This window comes from Photinus pyralis, unplaced genomic scaffold (assembly GCF_008802855.1).
Source record: "Photinus pyralis isolate 1611_PpyrPB1 unplaced genomic scaffold, Ppyr1.3 Ppyr1.4_LG3b, whole genome shotgun sequence".
NCBI lineage: Eukaryota > Metazoa > Arthropoda > Insecta > Coleoptera > Lampyridae > Photinus > Photinus pyralis.
In genome coordinates this window covers 19,143,441-19,166,718 of record NW_022170510.1, presented here as the reverse complement: position 1 = coordinate 19,166,718, position 23,278 = coordinate 19,143,441, and the positions used below count along the sequence as shown (strand labels likewise).

The window sequence follows — 23,278 nt, the reverse complement described above, 5'->3', positions numbered from 1 at the left end:
GGACACTCGTGGCTACACTTCGCGTCGCCACTCGTGCCACAAGATAGTCGTATTACAATAGGTCGCATTGTAACACTTGTCTTTCAATATACTATTTCATATTCCCGATTTACACCTCGTTTTTTTTTGTATGATAAAGTTATTTACCACATTTCTTACCTAACCTACTAGAATCACGTGTTTACTGGTATATTTTATTTCCTAATGAAATTCAAATTTGATTATGCGGGAAAACCAGCGTATTTTCTTAGATAACGTGTAATTATTTTACAGAATTTAACATATTGTGTTGCAATTTATGCACAATCACCTTTGCATAATACCATAGGTAAGTTTAACTGGCTAATGCAAACTAAAAAACAAAACAAATTACAAATATAACAATGTCAGGGAATCGTTTTAGTGGCTTAGATAAGAATATGCTTACCCAGTTAGCCTTCAGATACTAGAGGTCTTATCCCTTTGAGGTTTTATTGAAGCTAAATTTACAAATCATAAGTGAAAATCTACCGTCGCCGTACATTATGCCCTTAGTGATGTACAAAACAAGCGCTTCCTATTCATGATAAGCTAGTGATGTGCTACTTCATGGGACACAGAAATATCTACAGACACAATTTCAGCTGTAACTGTAGACATACATTAGTTTCCTTTGTTCTTTCATTTGTAAGTGCACATCTCAATTTACATATTTCACCTTAATTAGTCAGAAACCAGAAGAGGTCAGGGAGAACACGTTGTCCAACATGATCGATTAATCTTAATGGTATCTATAAGTGTAATTTATAATTTGCAATCGACGAATGTTTGCGTCAAAGCTGTATAATTGTAAAATAATTTATTAATGTTGTTTCTGTATAGTAAATTGGTCATCACCTTTTTAATCTGAGAAATAAATCATTCCTATAAAAACAAGGAAATGAAAACGTGCCATTAACTTGTATCTAAAGCCATTTATCTTTTTTAGCGTTTGGAGTTGATAAAAAGGTTATACGGTAGGATAATGCAAATGACAGCTTTTTAAGTTACCTGCCACATTTTTTGCATAAAAATTAGAATGAGCTGTTGGATAAACGTCATAGCGGTATATGTTATTCGCCCTAATCTAGACTAGTTACTACTTTATAAATTGTGAACGGTAAATTATAATAGTAAATAGTTTCAAGTAATTTCATCCGTACACGTTAATTTGACGTTATTGTCAAAAGTGCAACTAAATATAATTTAATTTTTCGTCAAGTATAATTTTAAGCATTGAGTGAATTAACTTTCCCTTTATTGTATTATTTTATAGCAGAAGTCATATAAATCATTGTAAAGCTTCTGACAATCCTCAATTTAATTTAGACGTCAAAAATAGCAAGATTAGGTTCTGCCCTCGTGGCCATTTCCATAGAAACAGCCCTGCCATATGTTCTGAACGGCATTTTATATCGTGCTTCGTGCTGAAATAAGAATGGCAGTTGGCACTAGAATGCACAATCATCAGTTTCACTTTACCTATCCTTAAGGTTACAGCAAAGAATACTTAATAATTATTAGTTACTCTTTGGTTAAAGTGATCACGTTATCTACCCTCACGGTTAAAGAGGCAACACAACGCTATCCCCTAAGGTATTCATTCGTCGGGAAAATCCCAGGGTACGATCTTGTACCACGCCTAAGTTATGTAACCGGGAAACCCCAAAATCCCAGACCACGCGTACCTTGGGTAGAATCCAGAACCGTGATCTTTGCTCAGAGCACGACCTTGGCCCAGAGTCCACGGACCAAGACCACGACCTTGTTTCGAGTGCAAGGCCATGACTTTGTAATCCATCCAAAATGGCAAAAGGGATTCTACTTCTACTACCAAACAATAAGGCTGCCGAAAAGGGAAGTCAGTGGTAGATGCGATAAAGACCTTGAACAACGTAAGGGAGAAAGCGAATTGTTGAACGCGTAGGACAAGCAGTGTGGGTCTGATGGCATCACTCGATGGCAGGAATACCTTCAATACCGTGGATCACCAGGCCCTCGATAGAATCGATGTGAGAAGAGGAAGTACCAGCATATCTCCTAAACTTTACAAGGAGTTACCTCACCGGACGGATGGCGGAGGTGCCGAACGCGTATAGGGGGACTTACAAGTTCAAACCAGAAGCAGGGGTCCCACAAGGGAGAGTTTTCGGCTCAACTTTGTGGAGAATTACATACAATGGGGTATCGTATATCAAGTGTACCTCGGGGGTAGCGGTTGTAGGTGTCGTCGATAACATCACCATCGTAGCGGAGGATAGGAAACTTGAAAACGCAGAGAGAAACTTCCAGCGAGCAATATAAATTGCCAACAAGTGGATGAAGAACAAGCGGCTACAAGTACTCCCCGAAAAAAGGAAGGTGGCCTTTCTAACGGGACGGAGGCGGTTATGAGTGTCTACCATGGACATACTCGACTTTAAACCGATTAAACCGGTACTATTTTGTACACTTACGAAGTGTGGGAAAGAAGGAGCTCCTCGCCATTAAAACAGTAAGTGCTTATAGAACGGTCAAATTGTTAATTCTTTAATACTATCTGGATAAAATTCACTCAATAGAATGCAGTTCCAGTTCATAAAATCGCACCATTAATCTTTCCACATAAGCGGAATAAAATCTCACACATAAAATGGCACGTGCTTGCTCTTATACCTTCGGCCAGTATTCAAATACAACCCACTTTAAATGGTGCACAATGGTTCGCAAAAAACAATCTTTAACAGTAGAAAAACTTTTTAAGGCATTCATACGTTCGCTCGCCAACTCTCTTGCCCATTAGAACCTCTGAAAAGATCCACTTTTTCTGAACGCAAACAACTCGATTCATGTACCCCTTTAAACTAATGGGAAATCCGCATTTCTGACACGTGCTCGGCTTTTCGCACAAGATTTAGGTCCGAAGAGATCGCGGCAACCGCGCACGCTTGCGTTTCTTGCGTTACGTTTTTTGATATGATTTGATATCGCCAGACATATTTTCGTTCAGGTTCGCTATGAAGTGCTACATGTGTAAATTGTCCAATGGAAAATATGAATTCTTTTATTTTTTTTATTCTAAAGCGACAACCCCTTACTGACTACATATATAATCTAAATTGGCATCGGAGTGCTATTTATTATCCAATTTGTCAAAAAATTGTATGTCCATGTTAAAGGTGAGTGTTTTCGGCATGTAAAACAGGAATATGGGTTTGGAAAAAACGGAAGAGCGGACTAGCAATCTGTATGTTATTTGATGATCTGATGTAGAATTTGATTTATCTATTACTGTAAACACAGAAATTGATTATCATTACTATTCAACCTTGAACGTGATTACACTGGTAATTAAATTTTGCATACCCTGTATGTTATAAATCAATCGTCATTATCAATTAGTGCAAAAGAGCACATAATTATTGTGAGAGCAATTTTTGAAAATATGAATGTTCCCACTTGACAAGCAATGTTAAAAAAACGTTTGGTACGTTAAACGAATGTTGCATTTTGAAACAACTCAATTAAACAAAACATCAACGTTATACCAACGATACTTGAATGGCTTTTCTTTCTACGACGTTTTTGTAATGTTAAAAATTGTAACCTTTTGGACTTGCGTCGCTGGAACGGGACATTATTACGTTAAAATAACATTCAGAAGGCTAACGTTATACCAATATTACTTTGACAACGTTTTTATGCAAAACCTTGTTGCGATGTCATTATAATGTTAAGTAATGTGATGTTATTAGCGTATGTTGACGGAACCATACATAACTACGTTAGTTCAACTTTTAAAAGCTTAACATTACAACAACGACATTTTGGTACTGTTAAGTTGCACAGTTACAGTAACGTTCTTGTAATATTAAAAATGTGCCTTTGGGCATTGCGCAACGAAAAAAATAGCTGGTCGGTGACTCATCACTCGGTTTATCTTCATTTGCAGTTTAACATGTTTGTTGAATGTTGGTTTTCTGTGAATTGAGTGATGTGATTCAAAATAAGTGGAGGATAGTTTGAATTAAGTGCTTAAAAATTGTGGAGTTTTTTGGGTTAGACATTGGCGATTGTGGTTTTTTTTTTATCAAGGATGAACGACAACGACTTCAACAAATAAGCTGAATAAGCTATCCATTTACGGCGATTTTTACGTGTTGAGTTTCTCTTTGTATTTTCCACCTTGTACGCTCATCTTTTTATTTTAAATCAAACAGTTCTACCAGGGCTCCTCCTAGGCGTTAGCAGTATGTAAAAGTAAGTAAAAGACGTAAATTATTTTATGGATGTATAACCTTACTTTTTTAGAATCTTCCACAATGTCTTTTTCACCAAAACATGACGCGTTCGTCTTAAAGGAACATTATCGAAGTGCAAGTCTACAGGATGGAACATGGACGTATTCCATTCAGTCCTGTCGCCAGCAATTCTATCAAGAATTTCCTGATATCCAACGTTTTCCTACAAGGTATTTTCCATTTACAAATACTCCATGATGCCGAACAACAGTTTTACGATGATCGATTAATTAGCAGAGGATTGTGGTCACCACGTTCTCCAGAACTAAGCCCGTTAGATTTTTTTTTCTGATTTTGAAATACAATATTTTTCGAAATCGTCTGCACATCACTGAGGAACTTCAAAATGCAATCGAAGAGGAACTAATGAACATTACACCAGTAATGTTAGAATGAGTTTTCGATGATATGAAAATATGTGTGTAACTGTGCATTCTTTATAATGGTGGGACATTTTTAACAATTTTGTGAAGTGATTGATGTGAATGAAATAATTTTTTATACATTAAATTTCTGGTAAAAAATTATTTGAATTATTTTGAATTTGAATTTTTTTACATTGTGCACTTTAGTATCAAAGTGCAAAAATGTTTATTAAAGTACACAATCTGTGACAATACTAAATTACGTTTATGTCATCCTTGTACATTGACGGCCGGTATTATAAACTCAGACTTAACTTTGTTGTCAGCTAACGGTGTTGTTAAGACATTCCTTAACAACACTGTTAGCTTACAACATAGTAAATATGACTTTAATAATACCGACCGTCAATGTATAAGGATGATATAAACGTAATTTAGTATTGTTTAATAAACATTTTTTTCTACGAAAGTGTAGAAACACGATTGTTTTTGTAGGTACATTGATTGTGAAAACAGGTCTTTGAAACACTAGTGCGGCAATAGTTATTTACCTAACAAGTTCGGTAAGTTAATTTTTCCGCATGAGCACTTTGTTTGCAGCACGACCGTAGGGAGTGCTGCATTTAGTGCGAATGCGGGAAAATTCTTTCCGAAAGAGTTAGGTACAATATTTTTTGTAACGAATTGCGTAAAAAAGGTCAAAATTAATAAAGTTTTGTAAATTAGTTTTTTTTTAATCATGAGTTGGTAACACAATAATATGTTTGGTTGGTAACATAGTTTTGTAACTACCCACTTTTCATCGCACTGGTCACATTTAAAACTTTCAGATCTTTGGTTAATACATATTTTGCCTTTGCAATGAGTGCTACTACTGGTCACGGAATTGCATCGTTTGCACTGCATATCCTTGGAAGTCTTCAGTGTTAACAAATATGCTTTGAAAAGAGTGCTTTTATTGATCGCGTAAGTGTAGGTACTGATCGTATTTAATATTCCTAGAAGACGTGTGAACAAATGTGATCTCAAATTTGATTTATCTTGAGTTGCGTAAATACACTCGTTACATTTATAATCCTTGGAAGCTTTGTGTGTGTTAATATGTGCTTTCTTAAGCTGCATATGCCAATAGTTGCGGATATCACTGGTCACATTTTAAGACGTTTTAACAAAAATTTACTTTTTCTTGAGTTCCACTTCTGAAAAATGGGTAATTTGATTGCGTTATAAGTTCTTGTTTATATATTTACGTAAAACTTAGTGTACGTCTGTTTCCGATTAATCGCACTAAATACCCTCAACGAACGGTTTAATTGATTTTACAGCAGATGACAGTTAACCATGACATGACGTTCGTTGACTTCAATAAGTACTACCAACTGAAGAACGCGCATAACCCCTTCTCTCCAGCGGAAACTAAAAAACACCCGCGATGCGGGAAAGTCGTTTTCCCGTGCATCGAGGATGCTTGGAAACATTATCTTTCCATTCAATGAGTACAAAAAAATATTTTCTGCACGCATTTTCTACACGCTAATAAACATATGCGAAGTAACTCTTTGTAATTGTATTGCTTTATTCACAGTTTCGTTATATAAGACAGACAATGGTAGAATTTTCTTTGCCTTCTGCTACAGAAAACGTTCTTGGGGCATGATTCTTGGAGTCAGGAATCGTTAGGTATCATTAAAATTGCATCTTGTTCTGTGAAATCCGTTACAGTCATTTTACAACGTTCGCTCCGACGGCAAGCTCCAGCCACTCCAAGGACGAGAGCAACCTGTAATTAAATTATGCTTATTTATGATTTAAAAATACAATAAGAAATTCACAAACCTTCATCATTACAAATGTTTCATCAGGCGCTTCTCTCAAAAACTTAGCGATTTGTTCTCTTATGAAAACGCTCCTTTCCGAAACGCTGCTTAGACTTTTGGGGTAGCAATTCATGCGAAACCGCATTAGCCATTTCCGCAACGTCCGGCGGGGTGCACATACCTTCTTCATCTTCAGTTTCGTCAAAATCTATCTTAACACTTCTTCACTACGCCACAAATTGTTTGACTTAAATTTACGATTTTTCAAACAATTATGTTTTGTCATGGCAACCGGCTTACTGGATCATTTACAATTGAAACATCCAACTACGATCAGACTATACGATTTTTTGTCGTTATTTGGCTAGTTGAAATTTCTAATTTCTAGAGAAGAATTTTTCACTTTCGTAGAAAAAATAGTATGAAACACGCATGCCGAAACGGTCATTGAAAAACTCGTATAATAGGAACACTCGCTGGCGCTCGTGTTCCTACATTTATACTCGTTTTTCAATAATACCGTTTCTGCACTTGTATTTCAATGTACTATTTCCATGTTCAAATAAACTAACAAACTGTTTGGTTTTCTTTACTTGTTATTTATACAAGTCATTGATAGAACCCCGATTAAACTAATGAAATCAACGTTCGCATTAAATACTTATTTATAATTATCTTATTCAACACGCAAATAACGGTCATTTTTTTCGGAAGTAAGGAGAATCTACACACACCTGTGCCACAGGCTAAAAGAAAGTTTTTATTATGACGTGAAACGCAATAGGAACACAGCTTACTTTCGTTGCAGGAAAATTTTCTCAACCGCTTTTCTTTCAGTAAATAAAAGAATGTAATTCTATTAACTATTCCACGATTGTTAGAAACTGTAAATTGTTTACCTTGAATTTATTAGCAAATATATGCTGTATAATGTGTAAGGTTAAATATCATTAGTTATAGCTATCTGCTTATATTTTATCGCTCTATTATGTACATTGAAATAATGTGGTCTATTTATCACGTACATGATGCAAAATAACTGTTTGATATTACTTGTTTATCCTTAAATAAACGGAAGTTGCTTTCCCGCAATAGCAACAGCTGTGATTCCACATTCATTAATTATCATCTAATGCACTTTTTCATACTTTTAATTACTACTTATTGACGCATTTATTAATTATTTTGAATGTGAAGTACGCGCGTGGTTTTAACGCGAAACCTCAGAGAGCAATTATAATAAATTGAAGTGAGATTATAAATTAATTTGCAAACCAACGCCGTCCACGTAACGTACTGATTTTATTTTCGTTTCCACATCATAATCTTACAAGATTTCTTAGATTTCATCCACTCGAATCTTAAACCTGAACGATTCTGTGCAATTTTAATCAGCGGCTTTTCACTGTCGGCTTATTTGTTGATTTTTCGGTGGCAAGTAACGCATATGTTTCATGGTTAAATCGTGTTTGCTGCAGATACAGTTTTCTTCATGGATCCGCAAACGCTCATACATAGACCCATTCTATTCAATATCTAACTTGAAAAAGATTAATTCTGCTAAGCCGATGAGACGGATGCATTAATTGCGGTACACAATTTATTAGATCTTAAACAAAAATCTTTTCTGGTTATGGTATTTAGATAGCATGTATTGACAATAAAAAGTAAGAAAATTCCACAAAATGGATAAAGTGTTTTATAAAATACCCTCCACCTTTTCTCTAAAAAATAATACCAACGTGCAATCATGTAATGGACCGGTGTAAATAATGCATAAAAACGACGAACGATCGATAGGAGTCTTTGTATGGTCGGCTTTGAAAGACTTAAATAAATTACGATCATTCAGTTTATACGAAAAAATTCGAATGCATTAGACTCAGAATTTGTAAAATTGATCATGGTGTCATTAAAAGAGCAAAATCAATGTTGAAACCGCACATACAAGGGTGGTCCTTTTTATCAAAAATGAATTATGAAAAAGTTTGCCGTTAGTTTGGCAACAAAAGCCTGCGTTTATTCTTGCAAGTTTCTGAATATTTTATTGTCTAGGGGTCCCTAACGTGAAATAATTTATCAAGTGTGCTTTATTATATTGTCTTTAAATTCAAATACCTGTAGTCGAGTAAGGTATTTTTAAAGCATCTCTTCTTTGCTGCCGTGATAAATAGAATTCAATTTATAATCTCCGTCATTCAAATACGGCAAACCGGTGTAGTCCGTCTATATTTCATGTTTAAGTCAAATCGTAAAACTTATAAATATGACTCTTGATTCACTTCTTGATGAATTATTCAGAGAGTAAACACCCCACGGTTACTTTTTTATTATTTCTTTCACACAGTCACTTAAGGTTGGGATTATGTTACTAGAACACTATTTGAATGTTTCTTAATTTCGGTAACAATCGCCTTACCACAGCGGGATATTACAATACAATGCATGTCACACAAACGACAGAACAGCTGTATAAAAAACAACATCTCCATTAAATTTTTCAGGATAGTCTCCAAGTTAAATTAAATGCGACATACTCCTGCCAGATAACTGCGAAATTCAATTCAAGGGGGAGAAACTTACATAATCAATATAACAAACGCTCGACTGCATTGTAACAAAGAATAGTTTTACAAATGTAATTAACACAAGCTGATGGCTTGTTAATATTTCGACTTTTCGAGAATATGGTTGCAATAATCAAAGAAAAATACACGATAGCGGCTAAAACAAATCTATACATCAGACTCCGGATTGCGTTACAGGAGGTCCCTAACCCTTAGATTAAATCAAAGAGCCTGTGCTTTGGCGGTTAAATTCTAGTCTTTGCAGTACATTTTCAATAAACCTCTTTCGTTCGTCTGCAGTGGCGTACACTGGTTTACCCACATTAATAATTAATAAAGTAGTACACTCCCACTTGTGAATTTAAGGAAAGCTATTATCGTACTTCTTTTATTTCTCGTAACTACCCTTCTCATTTTATTTTTACGTTTTAGCGCATTTTCCAGCTCATGATGGAAGGTCACTTTCTCCTTCTCTCCGTCCGTTGTCTTAACTACTACAGTTTCCAAGAGTTTTAGTTCGTTCGTTTTGCATTCGGTAGCTTATAGCGCTAACACCTGAGACAAGAAAAATCTTGATGCTTAATTTGCACATGCGCGGGCTCTGCAATGTTTTAACCAACCGCAGATGCTTCTAGTAAAGACAAACATATCGCGTATTGTTAAAATCAGATGTGCCCATGCGCCAACTTTCTTATTTATGGAGACATTTTGAAATGTTAACCATAGATGCTCCTAGTAAACAAAAACAACTCACATATTGCCTTTTGGGAAGTGCTTTGGAAAATGCGTTAGATACTCATCTTAGGGCGAAAAACTTTTTTCATTTTTTTATTCCAAGGGTCGACCACGGCTATCGTCGTCTAAAATGTTCGATCAACAATTTCGTACGTCCTCATTATGATTATTTCGTTTTTTGGAACTGTCCTTGTATGATAGATTAAAATTTGTAATCCGATGTAATCTGACTAATTTCGATTCTTAAGCGTAATAGAAAGAGTAATGTGCCATAAATTCCGCGAAAGTGGATGGTCGTGGTCTCGCTCGCATCACATTCGCTGCCCCCTGTTCTTCGTACTCGTTCTGTTACGCGTATGGAGCCAACCAATGTGCAGGTGCGCACTACCACTGGTTTTCCTCGTGGTAGTTTCCGTATCGGATATATTTCTTTCTTCTCCACACGTGAGATCCAAGGGCTAGTGGATGGTTCCATGTCGCTAATGATCTTCTTAGCGTCGTCAGGTTTAACCCATGTAGTCTTCTTGGATGTTGCTCAATAGTTTGGGTATTTATTTTATGTGTTACCATAATGCTTCGGCCGAAAAGTTCTTTCTCCGAATCAAACACGTCTTGGTAGCGGCAAATGAACCTTTTATCTTGGTCCTTTAGGCTTGTTGTAAAATTCTCTGTCTCCGGTGCACTGTTTACAGTTTTTGGTCAATTTTACTAGGAAATACGTGCCATCTAAATCATGTTACAATTCAAAAATCAATGGTTCAAATATACAGTTTTGGCACACGGGGGACATAAGAACAACATAATCAAGCATAAGAAAATAACCTTTTATAGAAAGCACACAACAATAAAGCAGCCTGCATTTAAATGGATTGTCCCCAAAGAATGAAAAAAGTCTAGAAAATTTGATGGCGATCGTTTCTTGGATCTCAGGATGAGGAGGCAAAGATTCGCATTGGTAAATGGAAAAACTTTTGCAAATGCTGATTAATTGTGGTTCCTGTTGGTGACATGCATGCCCACACGTACCATAAAGGTTTAGTCACAAAGCTGTTATAAAATTGAACGATTAGACTTCGCGAAATTTTTATCTCGGATTTCAATAATGGCCGATATTGATTAAAAACACTTTGTACTGTTTCAAGTAGAATATGGGTGATTCGATGTTTCACAAGCGGATGTAGATATTTTCGTATTTTAAACACAATGATTCTTGGTTTACCGCCGTAGTAAAGAGTCATTCCTTTTCTAAATTAGGATCAAAAGTAGGTAATACTTATGAGCAAAATAAGGAAGAATTATTTTCATTATCATTCAGTGATATCACAAATAAGTGAACAATTGAATTAGATTTTATTACTATTTAAACTTATTCCGGAAGCACGTTTCGTTGTTGGACGCTTAAATGAAGATTATCACTGACCTTCTACACTAAGTAAACAATGTAATCAACATCTGATTTCATCACTGAAAAGGAGGCTCTCGAAGAGGACCAGCTCTTGATTCAAGTCTCCCTTTACCTCCATGCTTTCGGCTACTGTGTCTTTTCAAGTTTAAAGACCGAATCGTTAGAAATTGAGGAATTTTAAAATATGCAAAAAGCTTTGCGGAAGTTCGAGCGAATTCTGGTGGAAAGAATAAGAAGAAATTATGTGGGACGAAATGCGAATATGACGAAATGAGGACGTACGAGGAGATTTTAAAGAAATGAAAGTGAAACTGAAGAAATAAGAGACATTATTTATAAATTACGGAAATTGGAATATCTGATATGGTCCCAGAATCAAGGCCTGCTCCAAAACGGGCGTTGAAATGGTTGAGCTCCGAACCCGATTTCTGGTATTAGCTACTGTCACCTACTTTAAGTTATTTGAAAATTTAATCAACATTACTTAACCCTTCAACTCTGGCACAGAAACGTCTGACAATTACGTTACGATTGTCGCGCTTCAGTGTGCAAACCAAGTTCGATCAAAATAGATGAAATATTAATTTTCGTACTTGATTAACCTGCCAGAATTGTCGTTCTTGCTACACATGACGATGGTATCATATGCATTTCGACCTCACTTGAGGATATAAGTAGGTAGCTAATGGTTGCGAATTGAGCGAGACGTTAAATTCTGATTATCTTTGTGGGTATACAAAATATGTCGTGATGGTATATTAGTTATTACAAAACGTTGAACCTAAACGTACTCGTAAATCAAGTCGAGATTTCATAACAACTAAGTGGTAAATTATTAATAGCGTAGTCCTTAAAATCGCGTGCACTGTTTACTCGTCCACGACTGAGCAACTTGCCTTGCATGCAACTAATTCGAGATCTAGAGAATGACAATATTCTTTGAGCAAATAAACTGTTATCTTCGATGTAGGAACAGTGCCAATCTTCGTGTCTAATCGTCTTAATTTTGTAGGTGTTAAGGGAAATGAGGTGAAATGGTAAATTAGTTTCTGCATCGCGTAAATTACAGCAACAATGCAACATGCATGGGTTCTCTAATATTGTTGTACACTGATATGCATTACTAGCGGCTCGTTTGTTGTAGAGTAATAGTTGAGCTAAACTCGAATTTAGTTCAAATGGAAATTAATTGTTTCCCCGATGCAGCAATGTAGCATGCAAATTAAGATCATACTTACAGTAATGTTGATTGAACGACACTGAAAATGTGTTGATCTGTATGGTAAATAGATTTAAGGGGAGTCAAAGGTTCCGGATAATTATTCAGGTAAATTATTGTCGCAGTTCAACCGAAAAAGGCACAGAAACGACAAGAAAAAAACTGTGGGCGACGCTTTAAAGAATACGGTTTTCAGCTCATTATATATTGTTTTGCTTCGCAGATGGGGGCGGCAATTTGAAAGCATTCTAACGAGACCTTTTTGCAGATTGTGTGTGAAACACGTATAGGAATTATTCAACGTTCTAATAAGTAATTATAAAGGCAACTACATAAACCAAAGAAGTTCAATACTTATTAGTTATTACTGTAGGTAATAGATGTAAAAATAATGTCAACAGATGCCACTGTTAGAAACCCGTGACCTCTAATACCATCCCTGAAAATGTTGGTAAACAACTCCCTTATTACGACAAACGTAATGTAGCGCAGTTTCTTCCCAATTTGAAAAAATAGTACATTATATACCAAGGTAGAGAATATACGTATATAATAAGAGAACCTTTATGAAAATTGCTCATTGGGTAATAATGTCCACATTATTAACCACTTATTTGAACAACTGCCGAGAAAGCCTACTTTACAAGTGAAAAATCATAATATATATAATATTAATATTATTGGATTTGTATAGGGAATTCGAAAAAGTTTTATAACCACCGTATTGTATCTACGTCAGAAAAATCAGATGTCATTAAAATATGGACCGAAGCATCGTTAACTAAAATAATTTCACGCTGTGGAATCCAAGAGTAATGTCTACAGAAGAAATAATCAAGGATACATTGAAGCGTGATAAAAATGAGACCTTATTTTTTGCTGTTAATACTCAAAGTGACGAAGAAAGCGATTAGTAAAGCTAAAGAAAAGTATAAATTATCAACTTCGTAAGGTAAATACCGGAGTAGTACAATTTATAACATAACACACGCGCATCGAAGTTGGAACTGAACTAAAATACGCTACAATTTGTATAAATGTATGGATTTTCTCGTGAGTTTGTATTAATATTTTATATCAAGTATTAAGTGAACATTATATTTGGGAAAATGAATCAGAAGCCCGTGAAGAGTGGACATATTTTTAATGCGCTGTGACTATGACTGGATATATTGGATTATGATTATGATTATTAATATCAAGGATAAATCCAATTTCCTACATTCGTAGGACAAGTCAGACATCATGTTACAATAAAACTGGTAACAACTACATCGTAAGATTAGGGCACATATACATTAAATAAATAGATAAAAGGTAAAGATAAAGTCACATAAAAACATTGGAACATATAGTATTAAGATTACAAACATACTACTACATAAAATATATAAAAAGTAATTAACAAGCTATAAGTTTCGAAATAGAATTTTTTTGTTTATTTATCAATTAAATATTCTTGTGTAGTATAAAATGCTTTTGATGTAAGAAGTTTTTTGACTGCAGTTTTAAATTGTTTCAGTGGTAGCTGTTTAGTTGCATTGTCCAGTTTGTTATAAAACTTTATTCCACAATTAGTCGTGCTTTCATAACTACTTTTTTTTATGACGAGGTACAGGTAACTGGTTTCTCCTTGTATTATACGCGTTAATATATCTTTTGGATTAACAGTGTTGTTTATGATATATTTTTTGACTAGACATAAAATTTTATATAGGTATGTAAATATATACAAGGAACAGTTAAAATCTTATGCTTAATTAAAATAGGCTTACACGTAGCTATAAATGAAAGATTGAATATTAAGCGAATTATTCTTTTTGTCTGATTAATAATTGCTTAAGTTTTGAGTTCTGCCCCATACGCAATATTGTATGTTAAATTTGAGTATACTAAACCATAATACGTGTTTAACAGCCTTAATAAGTCTAAACATTTTCCTGATGACACAGATTCAATAGATCATGCAAATTGCTCCACAAGATGCAGGGAACTTCAAAAGACCTCCATATGACGAACTGTAAGAACCAAATATCACAATCACAATCAAAGACAAAATCTCTCAACTGGTAAGAATGCTGAAATGAATTATTGAGGAAGAACAGCAGGAAGCTCAAGAATAGAAAGGGTCACAAACATCAAAATAAGAGAAATGATGAAAGTAATACACAATAGTAGACAATGGACAAACAACTTACACATGGTTCGGCTCCAGAAGAAGTTTGGATATGTGGGATAGACGAAGATATAAGAGACAGAAGCGTGAAAGATCCCGATTGGATTTGGAAACTCATAGAAAACAATCAGATAAATCCAGAAAAGAAATTTAAACTGTTTATAGATTTATCTACGACTAATATATAATGTGAGTATTAGACTTATGGTTTGTTCGGTAAAATGCCATCAATTATTCCCTTAGGGATTAATGACCAGGGATTAATAGCTCTTACGCACAATTTTTTGGAAATTATCTTATGCAAACCTTATCATGATAATTAACAAAAACAACAAAAAAAGAATTATCTAATTTGGTACAGTCGTTCTGAAGTTATGCGTGTACATACAATTCGGCGATTCATTTTTATTTATATATTATAGATAGATTAAAAAATTTTGACGGTTTAAGAAAGTAAAAGTCGAACAAAAGACATCGTCCCGTTAAAAGTATGTACAAATATTTGAAATAGCTCGAGATTTCAAGCTTATAATTTTGGTGCCTAAAGGAAAGTGCAGACCTAGAAAAACGTTTTTTTGCCGTGCATCAGTATAAGGCTAAGCATGTAATTATAAAACACCACTGGCTCATCAAACGCAAAATCTGCACGTAAACAATTAATCAAAACGGTTATGCAAACGCTGAGATTACCTGTGCTGTTACCCTATTCATCTAGAATTACAATAATAACAACAATTAGTAAAAGCGCGGCTGGAAACGAAATTGATTAGCAACTAGATGAATAATGTATTATCTACGAATCAAGAACCTTTTAACCGATAACCAGTTTACTAATTGTTCAACCGTTTGAAAAAGATTAATCAATTCTCTCTTTATTAAACGGCTTTTCAGTAGACTAACTAAATTTAAAAAAAGGGTTAAATTGCTATATTGTCAATCATGTGCGAACAAAATATATAAGGGACGCTTTATATGTAAATAAAGATTAGGCGCACGTATTGATTTCCACTTCAAAAATAATTTATACTAACAAACTACTAGAAATATTCGTAATAATCCCATACGCACAAACCTGAGGCAAGATAAATTTACATTTAAACCCATTTTGCATTCATCCACTGCTTAGAATTTAGATGTTGCAATTACGTGGAAATTTCAGGAAATTTTGCAGCATTCATCGATAAATGAGTGAACAACTGTTACCTGACTTTATAGCTTCGTATATTTTCTACATGTTTTTAATTTTCGAAACTCTAGGGATTTTTGTTATACCTGCGTATCCGTTCTCTTGTGTTGTTTCGTATATTTCACTTGAATGGTATGTAAATGGGTTCATATTGAATTGATGAGATTTAGTGTTTTTTTTGGAGTATCCCAATTACGCGAATATTATGTAAGTATATAAAATTATTGATTGTAAGATATGTTTTCTGTATTTGATACAAACACGCTTTATTTGGAATACGGTACAAATCTGTGTACATATAAACGGATAAGTTTGGGAAAGAATATAAGAACATCAAACTGACATGGCATTACGTTTACACCGTTACGTCAAATATAAAACAGAAAATCGAAACACTTCAATTTCTCACAAAATATTCCATGAAAAGAAGCGTGTATAGTATAGGTACAGAATTTTCAGATATGCTTTGATAAATATTTGAAGTGTAAATCGAATTGCAACGTTTATGACAAAATTTACACTTAATTTGTGAAATCAGACAATTTCAAATGTAATATTGGTAATTCCAGCAAGTAAGACGATGCGATGAATTCACTAGCGCTCATCTCTGGGTTCCACGTTATTTTATGAGTAAATAAACATTTTCCTCTAGATGACTCCTTCAGGTAGATGATATTAACACATTTAGATTTAAAAGTGTATCGGGTAGCGAAATAAGAAAGGTCGTCGGCAAGCGCAAAACATCTGTTTCACTAAACTTAATTAGCTCACGCAGCGCTAACTAAACCTTATCGCACTGACCGGAGATAAAATTTTTACACAAGAATAAGCTTACTCTTTTAACACGTAATTGCTTTACAATTAAATAAACAAAGTATAAGCGATTATTTAAACAAAATTAACAGCAGTAAATAATTATTTAACAAAATTGCATTGGTTTCAAATTTCAATGATACGATCGAAATTGCGTTCATTCTCAAATTAATGACCACATTTACGCTTATAAGAAAAAGGTGGACACCCTAGTGGTGCCTAGCATGTCATTCGCGCAGATAACCGCTGCGTCACCTTCAAATCACTCTAATACTGTGCCTGAAATCAGAAAAATAATACAGGAAGAGATGAAAAGTTGCATGAAGGTACTTACCACCAAAATCGAACAACTTTCTCGACATGCATCTGGACTTCATAAATCAAAGCCTATCTCGCAAGTAAGCGAAACAAGTATTCAGTTCTTAGAGCCGACCACTGCATCGGAAGTTGAGACCATGGACGTGGAAACGCGAGGGTCAAAGCGTAGGATGTCATTAGCTAGGACAAGGTCCTCCAGCATCACCTCTGTCGATTCGCAGACAGTGCAGGAGGCCAAACAACAAAAGAAAAAGAAAGGTTGGCCAAAAGGCAAGCCCAGAATGCCTCGTTAAACGTCAGGTGATCCGCAAATTTTTAGTCAGTAAATTTAATCTGTGATTACATCTGTGATATGTTTTCTTGTCTTTGTCTATCATGTGAAACTGTTAATTGTTTGTAATAGTCCCATATACACTGTAATTTTTTATTTTATTTACATGTTAAATTATTCTACTGTGTTTGTTTGTACTTACTTTTAAAATGGATACAACAAAAATTATCCAATGGAACTGTCGGGGACTATCTAACAATTTCAACGAACTGAAACTCTTAATTCAAAAGTATACACCATTGTGTATTGCTCTTCAAGAGACGCACCTGAAACCGAGATCAAAATACAATATAAAAAATTTCAGTCTGGTAAGGAAAGATTTTTACTCACCTGAAAGAGCCTGTGGAGGAGTGGCTTTTCTCATTCGAAAAGGCACACCATATAAAAGGGTTGTATTAAATACAACTTACCAAGCTGTAGCAGTACAACTTGAAATTGTTAAAACTTTTACACTTTGTAACATCTACGTTCCTAATACAGCATATGAAGTAGAACAAATTAGACAAATTATAAATCAGCTCCCAACACCCTTTGTTCTTGTCGGAGATTTCAATTCCCACAACATTGTTTGGGGCTCTACCTCAAATGATGCCCGAGGCAAAGAGTTATTGGAACTCATAGAAAACGATAACTTAAGTATCTTGAATAACGGTTCGGCCACGTTTTTCAACGTGAGATCCGGAACATTCGACGCAATTGATCTTTCTATATGTTCTCCAAATATATACTGTAATTTTGAATGGGAGGTGGAAACTGATCTCCATCACAGCGATCATTTTCCCATAATCATTTCTGTTAGAGGCAAAAATCCCACGATAAGATCAGTGGCTAGATTTAAGATCCCACAAGCAGATTGGGAACTTTTTGCAAGTAAGTTCGTCCCTCCAGCCCTAGATAGCTTAAGTTTAAAAACTCTTACATCTGCTATATTAGATGCTGCGAACGCCAGTATTCCAAAATCCAAACCTGGCAATAAAACAAAAATGGTTCCGTGGTGGTCGTCTGAAATAAAAGAAAAAATATCATTAAAAAATCAAGCCTTATATAGATTTAGACGTAATCCTACGTTGGACAATTTAATAATTTTTAAGAAACGTCGTTCGGAGTGTCGCCGAAAAATACTGGAAGCACAGAGGAGCTCCTGGAACCAATACGTGTCCACGATTACACCGGACACTACTAGCAAGGAAGTGTGGAAAAAGGTTGGAGCCGTATCAGGTAAAATTGGTTGCAATAGTCTGGCCTTCTTGCGAGATTCAGAGGGACAAATCACAAATAAACCAGAGGATATATCGGATATCATAGCAACCCAATTTTACCAAGTTAGTAGCTCCAAAAATTATGCGGATACATTTCTTCACACTAAACAACATAAAGAATCCATTCCTATTATTTTTGATACTAACGAAAACTTAAATTATAATACTCCGTTTACCTTAGAAGAGTTGAATATCGCTATCCGTAACACCAAGTTATGTTCACCGGGAGAAGACGAAATCCACAACCAGATGTTTCATCACTGTACTCCTGAAATGCAACAAAGTATATTAAATTTCTTTAATAATTGTTGGAATGAACATACTTACCCCTCGGAATGGAAACAGGCCGTTGTCATTCCTATACCGAAACCTGGAAAAGATCCGTTGCTGGCACAAAGTTATCGCCCAATTAGTTTAACGTCTTGCTTGGGAAAACTGCTAGAGAAAATGGTTAATGTGCGGCTGCAAACATTTCTTGAAGATAATAATATATACGTACCTTATCAAACGGGTTTTCGGAAGGGACGGGCAACGGCTGACCATTTGGTCAAATTGACCGATAGAATTCTGAGTGCATTTGACAGTGGTGAACACCTGCTTGCGGTTTTCTTTGATATAAAGGGCGCTTACGACATGACTTGGTGATATGGAATATTGCAGAATATGTATAAATACAATCTTCGAGGGAAGTTACCAAAATTTATACAATCCTTTCTAGAGAACAGAAAGTTTGTTGTAAGAATCGGTGACATCCACTCAAAAGAGTATGTTTTAGAAAATGGTGTGCCGCAGGGGTCAACACTTAGCTGTTCCCCGTTTGGCATCGCCATAAACGAAATAGCTAAAGGTGTTGAGGGGATGATTGATAAATGTTTGTATGTTGATGATTTAATGGTTTGTTGTTCTGGTAAGACTGTCGGTGCAATAACTCGAAGTCTACAAGTGGCCATAAACAAAATCTGTAGTAACGCCAATGCGGTCGGGTTTGTGCTGTCGGAGGAAAAGACAAAGGTTGTCCACTTTTGCCGACTCCGTAGACCGCACTATGATCCTGTGCTACTAATGAATGATCGTGTAATCAGTGTTGTTCAGGAAGTCAAGTTTCTCGGGCTTACCTTTGACAGGGAATTACGGTGGTCAAAGCATTTAAATAATGTTACTGCTACATGTAGAAAATCGCTGAACATCATCAGAGTTCTCGCTCATCATAGGTGGGGAGCTCACCCTAAGACCCTACTGGATATATATAAGGTCCTCATCCTATCAAGGATGGATTATGGATGTGCAGCGTACTCTACGTGTGGCAATAATGCTTTGCTTGGGGAACTTGATAAGATTCAGAACCTGGCTATTCGATATTCTTTGGGAGCATATCCAACAAGTCCAGTTCCATCGCTCTACGTCGAGGCAAATATTCCCCCTTTAGCTCTTCGCCGGAAACAGATTGTTGCAAACTACTATATAAAAGTAAGGTTAGATGATAAACATCCAAATTTTAGATCCCTTACTGATGCGACTACCATTGCTCGTCTATACAGATGTAGATCGTTAGGTGTTAGGGCTAGAGAGGTATTAAACCACCTCCAATTGGAGAATATTGACTTCACGAGTATGTCATCTACTGCACGGCGTGGACTCGTGAAAAGTAAAATCTATGAGCGGTGGAGTGAGCAGTGGTCGGAGTCTGATACGGCTTTGAAAAGGATCAAACCTAGTCTGGATCCGCTATTCTATATCGACGTTAGACGTTTGAACTTGATCAGGCTGTACAGACTCCGTCTGGGGCATACTGCTCTCACTCAGGGGTATTTGTTGGCAGGTGAAGAACGGCCATTATGCGAACAATGTGGTGTTAATTTAACACCACATCACATTATTTCTATTTGTCCGCAGTATATGAATGTACGTGTGATATTTAATATAAACCCGATATGGGAAAATAACTTCAAAAATGAAGAGCAATGTAAAAATACTCTCGCGTTCATCCAACAAATTGGCATTGCAAACCATCTGTGATATTTTTAAATTTTTGTCTTTATGTATATTTGTGTAGTAAATAAGTAAATGTAATCACGCCTGTCTTGTGTTGTGTGTTCAGAAACTGTGATATTATATAGTACCTTAGTGTAAGTATAAAGGCTAATGGCCATAGATGCCGAAGCCTCAGGTGGGGTTTTAGTGGGTATACCCAGATAATGGGAGAGTCCCACACTACTCCGGACTTCTATCCGGAGTGTGCGTAATGCATTTCCCCACCTGTCAAAAAAAAAAAAAAAGAAAATGAATTCTCCGAAGAAAAAAGGGGCCATAGAAGGTGCTAATGGGAACCGTCCATTTCAGACCGTTTGAGCTAGAGAAAATGAAAACGAAATTTGACGTTTTCAGTTTTTCGGTGATATTTCGGTTTTTTCAAAGATTTTCAAAAATTTCATAAGCGTTTTTTTAATCACAAAAGATGCAACCTACACTGTCATCGTTACGGAGATCCCAATGGGGAGGCACGAATTCGAACCACCCTGCACATCTTAAAATGCAATGTCAAGGTAAAAAAATTTGTCTCACTTCTGCCAGATCGTAAGGCTCTAGTCACACAAACAAGTTTATTTTACAATCGATCTAAGAAAAGTCGACTTTCTATTTAGCAAATTAGCAATACTTCAGAAATCGATGCCTTTTAGTAAATAAAACCGTCATGTGGCGACCTTCAATTTCTTGCCAATTAAACTATGGGTTCCCTAAACCGACCCTTATTTAAATTCATTTTATAAAAAGTATGTAATAGAACGAGTGTTTTAAAATCATCAAATGTGCAATTTAAATGATTAACACTATTGTGGCCATACTACTTATAATACAGGTGTGCATTGTAAATCGAGCGTACGTGAAGCGTCAACTAACCGAAAACGTGCAGACACAATTAGGAAAAAAATCCGGTTTGTCACAGAAAAACCACTATCGGTATACACTATGAATAGATAAATGGATAGAAAGAATTTCCAAATTAATTTTTCCTTCACAGTTTGCATCGTCTAGACGGATTTTATTCTTCAGAATCTTTCCATTACGCGACGATCATTTAAACTAGAATAATTTCAAATAATTATAACATTAACTGTGGAAAGTAAATTATTGTACCTCTTTAACAATAAAAATCAAATACGTGAGCTTAACGACTACTCGTATGGATACAATAAATTGTGGCGTGAGTAAAATGAAATCAACGATCTGAACATCTGCTTTTGACGGTATCGACTTTAAGGAAATATACGTACGAGGTAAAAGTAGAGAAAATTGGTAAACTACAGTCTACAAAAGACAAGAGTTCGGGTTGCCGCTTTTAGCTTTAAACCTGCAATTGTGGCATGTGTTTATTAGAACACGATGAAAATATATAAAAAAAATTACAGACGACAGCTGTTGCTCCATGTATCGCTAACCACAGGTGAAAAGCAGGGGCTGGTCTAGTTCATACACCCCACGGTTATTGTCCTCTTTACACAAAGCACCCTCAGCCCGAGTTCCGCTCATTTTACTACTTGTTATTTTCAAATCCCAACTTAAGTTTTAATTAAGATTATTTAATGCCTTCCAAACTTTATATTTTGGTTTTGTTTTTATTGTACCACTTAATGATCGTTGCCCTTTTAATGTTCAACTAGTTTCTTTAAATATTCATGTCACGATTTGTCGAGTTTTCCCCTTTTATTTTTATTTGTTACAAATTTACGAACGTGTTTAAAAGCGCTAAATTGCGTGCTTAACGTGTACAATTTTTTTCGAAATACAATAATCGGTAAAGAAGAACGGCTTTGTTACAGATATAAAACGTTAGTCTGATGCGTGGGTCGTTGTATACTTTCTCGTTGTTTCCCAAACTGTCCACTCTGTCCGGTTTCGTGCTTACCTGTGTAGGTCATCGCAGCATGTCTCCAGTCACTTCAGAAGCAAAAAGTGAATGAAAACTTTCAGTTCATGTTTAAAATTCGTATCGTTATCAATGCTATTTATAGTTTTATCTATTACTTCACCAGCTTACATAAATTAAATACAATCGCCGGTGTTAAGTTTACTAATTATCAAGGTGCACATACCACCGCACTGATTTACCAATCGGTAATCAGATGTAGGTATATCCAATTAATTGATTGTCAAATAATAACGCCTATTATAAAGTATTACGACACTTTAGTTTCCGCTTGTACACTAAAAATTTATTTTAGGAACAAGTTCCACCTACTTTCACAATTCTCCTTTCTTCACAAATAAAGTTAAAAAGCAATTCGGACGAAAACCGCTTAGTATATTTTGCGTGTAAGTGGGTACTTTCCACCTGGACTGCTGTGCAAAGTACCGATCGCCTGACTTTACGCGTCGTTGTTTGGGAGTAGTGGATAATCTATTTCAAACGTCTAAATAATTACGTACTAGTCAATTTGTCAAAATGGATTACTCAAATTGAACCGTTAGACCTATGTAACTTTTTACGTTTAACCCGCATAAACCAAAACCGTACTTCAAGGACAACATTTAATAACTTATTGTAATTGGTACCTAAATTACAGATTTACAATTCCTAGATCTGGGAATTCCCTCATTTTGAAGCTTATTGTTACCTGAATTCTTAGTTCATGAGCTCACTATGTAATGATATTATGTTTACTGTTCAGTAACCTATTAATCGTCTCTAGTTAAAACGTTCTCAAATTAATCAGCACTTCAGATGATGTTAGAACAAGGGCTGGGAGAAAATATCGATATATCGAATAGCGTAACGCTAAAGTTGGTTATC

The 23,278-nt window shown here is 35.5% G+C and overlaps 2 long non-coding RNA genes across 2 annotated transcripts; both read right to left on the bottom strand.

The window, feature by feature from the left end:
* Positions 1-17,250: 17,250 nt before the first annotated feature.
* LOC116166582 lies at positions 17,251-17,628 on the bottom strand. Its single transcript, XR_004144349.1, has 3 exons — positions 17,561-17,628; positions 17,373-17,496; positions 17,251-17,313 (listed from the first exon to the last, which is right to left on the bottom strand). It is a non-coding gene; the product is annotated as an uncharacterized LOC116166582 (long non-coding RNA).
* A 1,051-nt stretch (positions 17,629-18,679) lies between these two features.
* Positions 18,680-19,676, bottom strand: LOC116167502. Its single transcript, XR_004144557.1, has 3 exons — positions 18,989-19,676; positions 18,817-18,924; positions 18,680-18,757 (listed from the first exon to the last, which is right to left on the bottom strand). It is a non-coding gene; the product is annotated as an uncharacterized LOC116167502 (long non-coding RNA).
* Positions 19,677-23,278: the final 3,602 nt, after the last annotated feature.